Consider the following 7738-nt stretch of genomic DNA (forward strand, 5'->3'; position numbering starts at 1 on the left):
AAGATTTTCCTTTCCCCTCCTCATTTTTTGATTATTTTTTTCCATCAGAGTATTTAATCCCCCCCAACGCTGCCACATTCCATGTGTTTGTGTATTTTAAAGGTTTCTGCAGTCATAAAGAATATATAGCCATTCTTGTAAGGATTCCAATCAAGGCTTCCTTCTTGCTCCCTTCTGTAAGATCCCATACCATGTTTATAAGAATAATCTCTGATTCTTCTATCCCTGCACACATTGCCAACTGGCTCTGAAAAGCCCTTGGCATTTATGCATTTAGAGGTCAGGCACTCACGTGGCTGGGGCTCTCCACCCCCATCTGTGGAGAGGTATTTCTCTTCAGCCCTCCATAATGTACTTTGAAATTGGCCAGCCTTGTGGAACGTGTTGCATAATAGGTAAGGTCTTGGTTCTGTCTCAGTGTGCAGGCTTTCATGGTTTTTAACCATTATAATCCAATTCCACAATTTTTAGGTTATGGGTATTTTTCTTATACTATGTCTTTACAAACAATTTCTCTTTTTTTAAGATTTTATTTATTTATTCATGAGAGACACACAGAGAGAGGCAGAGACACAGGCAGAGGGAGAAGCTGGCTCCTCACAGGGAGCCCAATGCAGGACTCTACCCCTGGACTGGGATCACGCCCTGAGCCAAAGGCAGACGCTCAACCGCTGAGCCACCGAGACGTCCCACAAACAACTTTTCTAAAGTTCTTTTTTTTTTTTTCCTTTCTGGAATTTTGAGTCTCTTTTCCATTGCAAGTTCTTGTTTGAGCTAACACTATCAACATTCTAATCAAGCTTTTTAGTGGATCTAAATTCTTTACTACCAGTTCTCCCACTCAAGGAATTGGAACTCCATACAATCCTGAATCTTGTTTTACCTTCTGCCTTGTATTACAGTAGAACAGCGCCTTAAAATACACACACACACACACACACACACAGTTGACCCTGAGCAACATGGGTTTGACAGCACATTTTGGGGCTTCCCCTCTTACTGAGTTTAATTCAGAACTTTTTCAGAACTTATATTTATAATCTCTAATTTACAAACTGTATTTTAATCATGACATTGATCTTTAGAGGCTCCAAACTCCTCTTCTCATGGGAACAACAAATATTCAAGGTGGTTACCTATACATAACAATCTGCCACAGATTCTAGGCAGCTAGAGCTTTCATATAATAATTTGTTAAATCAAACCTGAGTTGTAATCCTGCTCTACCCACTTACTAACTAGATGAATTGGGGAAAATCTTTTAGCTCACAGATTTACCTGCTTTTACCAGGTACCTGAAGACAGAGACCATGTGTTCGAATACCTGGCAGTATGTACAGTGCCTGATAGAGTGGACATTCAATAAATGTTTGCTGAATAAATAGATGGATGGAGCCAATTAACTTGATTCCTGTGCATTAGTAACACAGTTCTCTGAGGAGGAAGAACAAATTAGTCACTACGTGACCTAAGGGCAAATTACTGAGTCTTTCTGAGCCTAGGTTTACTCATCTGTAAAATGAAGATAATATTATAGTATTATCTCACAGAGTTGTTGTGAGAATGAAACAAGATAATTCACATCAAAGCCTTGTACAATGCCTAGCACATCATATGACTTAAGCAATGCACATATATAGATAAATGTGTAGAAGAGTCTGGAAAGATACACAGCAAATGTTAATAGCATTCTCCCTGGAGGGAGGATAGAATAAAGGGAACTTTAACTTTTAACTTTGTGAAAATTAAGACAGTAGAAACTCTCTTAACCAAATTCTACTCAATGATGCAGAGACAATGTTTTACATTCCCTCTTTATTGTTTAAAGTTTGTTTTTAAGTAATCTCTACACCCAACATGGGGCTTGAACCCACAATCCTGAGATCAAGAGTCACATGCTTCACCAACTGAGCCAGCCAGATGCCCCTACATTTCCTCTTTAAAACATTGGCAGGGGCCTATGTCATGATGAAAGCTCATGACTAGTAGGCTACTCTAATGGTTGTGTCCTTCTACATCCATAAATTAAGTTCCATGCTCAATAATAATTATTTTCCTGAACATTTTTTGATAATTCTATTTGTTATTGTAATTATGCAATTAAATTGTATGCACCCCAAAGAATCATGAACACTAAAAGCAAGAATTGTTTCCATGAAAACTAAGCTCATCACTTTGCAAAAACTCAGTAAGAGGGGAATCCCCAAAAATGGGCTGTCAAATTAGTTTTGGATATGACAGCAGCAAAACACAGGGGGAGAAAAATCCGGAAGGATTCTATACTCAAATTGTTTGCAATCACCCACATTCTTTATCCACATTAAGTAAGCAAATGCTGAAAATCATAGAGGATGCATTATGGATATGGTTTATAGAAGAAAGATAAAAGGAATCAGAAGTCCTTACTCCAAAAAGCTTTGATCCTATAACAAAAGATTGGCATATGAATAATAATGTATATGTTTTATGTCAAAATTAGAAGTTTAAGAGGCACCTAGCTGGCTCACTTGGTAGAGCATGCAACTCTTCATCTCAGGGTTGTGGGTTCGAGCCACACATTAGATGTAGAGATTACTTTAAAAAATTAAATCTCAAAAAAATAGAAGTTTAAGATGTCTGTGTGTGTACTTATTATGATTTTCTCTTTTAACAAATGTTATCAATTAACTGACCAACAACCACCTTTGACCATATTAGATGAAGGAGATTCTAATGTATTTACATCTTTCGTGTATGTTAAAAAAGTATAGACTATGTCATTAAGGTTTTGGAAAAGGATGAACTGGAACCAAATACAGCATATTATTAACAATAGCATAATTGATTATTTTCTCTTTTTCCTTATACTTGTTATATTTTTCAGAAAAATGCAATAGACACTATAAAATCTAAAAGCAAAGAGGCCATACAAAAAATCTTATAGATGCTTTTCCTGTTTTCAGTGCTGATTCCCACATTCAAAATATTTCTCATGCTCCCCGCAGGAAATTGTTCTTGAAGTCAGAGATGGTTATCACTCATTCTCCAGACTTTATGGTTATATCTTATTTTTTTAATCCTCAGATGTGACTGGATTAGCTCTGGCTGCCATAACAAAACAAAACCCAGCCATGAACTGGGTGCCTTAAACAACAAACATTTCTTTCTCATTTAATTCTGAAAGCTGGAAGTTTGAGATCAGGGTACCAGCATATTTGGGTTCTGTGAGACCCCCTCTTCCTGGCTCCCTTCTTGCTGTGTCCTCACCTAGAGGAAAAATAACTCTCTCTTCTTCTAAGGCCACCAGACCTATTGGATCCAGGCTCCACCATAATGAGCCAATTGAACCTTAATTACTTCCTCAAAGCCCTATCTCCAAACACAATCTCAGTAGTCACATTGGAGGTTAGAGACTTGACGGACAAATCTGGGTGGGGCTTGATTCGGTCTACAGCGCTGACCCAGCTAGATGGCTCACTTTAGTTACCATATCTGCTCTTTATGACTTTGGCTCTTTCCAAACATTAAACCCACTCTGAAATAATGAAGATTTGTGAGGCATTTTGGAAAGAATGTGCCCTGTTACAGAAGGCCAGAATAGAGTTCCAAGACTGTGCTGAGTACCTGTAAATAAATATAAGGAGACAGCACATCATGGTGGCTAAGAATGTGGGCCCTGGAGCTGGACACACCTGACTCTAGTTCTGCCCTCTCCCTGCTAGAGGGGTGATCTTGGGCAGACTGTTTCATCTCTCTGAGTTTCAGTTTCCTTAATCATAAAGTAGGATTGTCAGAAGCCAAACACAAAAGGCCATATGATTCCATTTATAGGCAATGTCCAGAACAGGCAAATCCATAGAGACTGGGGGCAGGGGTTTCTTTTGGGAAGGATGGAAATATTCTGCAATTAGATAGTTGTGATGTATGCGTGACACGCTGAGTATACTAAAAATCCCCGAATTGTACACTTTAAAAAGATGAATCTTATGGTATGTGAATCGCATCTCAATTTTTAAAAATCCAGAGAGAACATCTAATGACAATATTGATGTTGAGTGCTTTACATAGTGTCAGGTCCATAGGAAGAGCTCAAAAAGAAGTTGTGACTGTTTGTAGAATGACCATATATAATTTATCATACAAACTGGCACAGTTTTGAGGGTTGACAGGAGTATTAGTAATCATTATATTGCCACAACAACTGTAAACCAGCATCACCCCTGGACAAATCCTGATGTATGGTCATCTAGCTGTTAGCATCTGGATTGCCCAAGGGATCTGTTTTGACAAGGACAGCATCTATTTGAATATCCAAGTTCTGCTTGTTTTTCTTCATTCTTTATTCTCTTTACACAAATCTTCTTGTTTTTCTATTGTAATTCCCTCTCCCCTCTGGATTTAATTTCGATGCCCTTGCTTTTGTCCTTCTATGTATGCCTTTACTCTTTTGTGACCTTTCTCCTGTCTCTTCGATGCAATACACATTACTGAGCACCTGTTCTGTGCCAGATACTTTCCTGGGCTCCAGGGATGCTGGGGTGAACTAAACACAGGCACTACCATGAAGGAATACACAATGGGCTGGCAGGCCAGGCAGGCACATCAAGAGGTAATCATAGTAGTTGGAGCTAAGTGCCCTTCTGGAAACATGGAAGCAGGGGGTAATATGAGATCTCATCCAATGGGCACCTAATCCAGAAAGATGGGAAATGGCATAGTGCCATGGACTCCCACTGGAGGGGACATCTAATCTGAGACAGGATTGGAGTCAGCCAGGTGAAGAGGAGGATAGAAGGATGTCAGAGGCAGAGATTAGAAAGCCTGGTGTAAATGAAACTGTCAGCAGTGAGCTGTTCCTAAGGGAGCAAATGAGATATAGGGATGGGCACAGCGGGCAGGAGCCTTATCGAGACGGGCCTTTTGTGCTAGGGGAGGCCATTAAGCAGGGTTTGAGGTAGGGAATTGCTAGATGGTTTTTTTAAAAGATTTTATTTATTTATTCATGAGAGATACACAGAGAGAGGCAGAGATACAAGCGGAGGAAGAAAGCAGGCTCACCACAGGGAGCCTGATGTGGAACTCAGTCCTAAGACCCCAGGATCACCACCTGAGCCAAAGGCAGATGCTCAACCACTGAGCCACCCAGGTGCCCCTCACTGAATAATTTAAGTGGAGATTGACCTGGTCAGAGCTGGGTTTCAGGAATGCCATCCTGGCAGGGGGTAGGGCAGAGGCTCCCAAACAATGAAGTGCATATGAATCACCTGGGGATCTTGTTAAAATACAGGTTCAGATTCGATAGGCGTGAGGTGAGGCCTGAGAATCTGCATTTCTCTCAAGCTGCCTGATCTGTCAACTACACCTTGCCGGATAAGAGTGTAAGGAAGAGATGGGGTGGATGGTCATAAGGCGGCAGGTGGATCAGGGGTGCTGCTTTGGCAGTTTGGGGAAGGGAAGATAGATGGTGGTGTGGACTTGGGCAGACAAGGATGTAAGGTGTGAGATACATCTCCATGGCCCCTGCAGTCTGGCTGGGAGGTAACAGTAAGGTCCTGGTGTTGTCTTCACTTGTCCTCCTTTTGCTTCCGGCCAGGGCCAGGGTCTGCATCCAACATGGCCAAGCTTAGGCTACATTCTGCTGTCTTTTATTCACCCTTCTGCATCACCCTGCTCATCCCTGACATTTGTCTCTTTACCAGTTGGCCCACGGACCACATGTACAGCAAGGGGGTACCCTGGCAGCTTGCCTCCCTCACTTCCCACACTTCCTTGCTAATGAATTCTTCCCATACCCACCTATTTGAGAGCGGGGAGGTTTGAAACATTCCTCACCAATGTCTACACATACTTGAGCCCCTCTTTTGACACTCCCTACCTTTTGTGCCAGTCTGGAAAGAAAATCATGGTTTGTCATATCAGAAGCCTTCTGCCAACGTATACTTACAAAATATCTTCTTGATGCTCCGTCTCTGAGTGCTCACTGATTCCTTCTAAAGTCACCCACTTGGAATTTTCTTTCTGGTCTTTTATGGTGCATCTGAGAGCTTTCCTGTGTTTTATCCCATTTGCAACTTACCCCAATCACCCACTCCAGAACTGGCTGAGAATCAGTTCCGTCCAGGATAGCATAAGCACTTTGGCACTCAGCATCTTTACGAAGACGATTGTGAGCTAGTCCCTTCTGGCCTATCTGATGGCTAATTTCCATATCTTCTTTTCCTTTTCATATACCGAACTCTGAATGGCATTTCAGAACCCAGAACCACACAGGGCACTCTAGTGAGAGTATCTGATGTGTACTGAGTAGAATAGAGTCTGGAGACATTTCTGCATTTTTGGTACCATTTGGTACAGTTCCGGGGTTAAAATGTTTTCAGTGACACTGATTTAATTTCAACCATGTAGGAAAATCTTGTTCTGCATCCTGATCTCAGTCCAGTTCTTTGTTTATAAACAGCAACCGGCACACACCTCATTTACAGAGTTTGGACCCCTCTGGAGGTAAGTCGTTTTGCTTCTCTGTCATCCACATGCTACATCCAGATATCTTAGAACCCCTTAGGGGGGTACCTGCGTGCTCAGTGGTTGAGCATCTGCCTTTGGCTCAGGTCATGATCCCGAGTCCTGGGATGGAGTCCCGCATCAAGTTCCCCACAGGGATCCTGCTTCTCCCTCTGCCTATGTCTCTGCCTCTCTCTGTGTCTCTCATGAATAAATAAATAAAATATTTATTTAAAAAAAAAGAAGAACCTCTTAGGGATTAAACCCTGGGACTTCCCCTTTTAAAGGGCTGTTTTACTTTTCATTAAAAACACAAATATCCTGACATTGCAATAAATAAGTAAATAAATAAGGCCTATGTCTCACACATTTACCAATATAGTCAGACGCAACCAGTTTTCTTTTTTTTTTTTAATGATAGTCACACACACACACACACACACACACACACACAGAGAGAGAGAGAGAGAGAGAGACAGGCAGAGGGAGAAGCAGGCTCCATGCACCGGGAGCCGGACGTGGGACTCGATCCCGGGTCTCCGGGATCGCGCCCTGGGCCAAAGGCAGGCGCTAAACCGCTGAGCCACCCAGAGATTCCCACAACCAGTTTTCTAAGAAAGAAGTGGAGCATGATTTCAGAGTATGCACTGGGTAAACCACCCAGGAACCTAGGAAATGGAACTCCTTCAGGGCAGGGCAGAAGAAATTATTGGCCAAGTTGTAACCCTATTCGGGGACTGAACTCCCGGTAAAAAGCAAGAACCACCCAGAGTGGTAAGAGGCTAATTACCGGGTAGCAGCAGTTCATTTTCAAATGGAGCCCTCTCTGCAGGCAGTCTGGTCTTTTAGCATCTGGTGGAGAGCAAGGTGCATTTAGACATATCAAAGAACAAAGAATAAGTAAGAAGTCAAGCAAGGCCCTTTCCAAGGAGTCCATAGGCTTAGCAATAAACCCTGGAGGGAAGCACAGTTTAACTGGGTTTCCTGGTGGGACTAAGCAGAGAGAACAGCACTTCTATTTGCTTGTGCATGTGTGCAATTCCCACCAAGTCACAACTGGTTTTTATTATATTTCTCAAGACACAAAGCAGTTCAAAGTACTGTGCGTGCAATAGATGGGAGGCTTCAAGTTGCTTAGGATCAACTGCTCAGAATGATTTCCAGCCCATGTGGCTATCCTGGCAAGGGGGTGGGTCCAGGAGAATCCAACTGAGCAGCTGCCAGACTGCCACCCTCTTTACCTGCAGCCATACTTATC

The sequence above is a fragment of the Vulpes lagopus genome, chromosome X, assembly GCF_018345385.1.
Source record: "Vulpes lagopus strain Blue_001 chromosome X, ASM1834538v1, whole genome shotgun sequence".
NCBI classification, from domain to species: Eukaryota; Metazoa; Chordata; class Mammalia; order Carnivora; family Canidae; genus Vulpes; species Vulpes lagopus.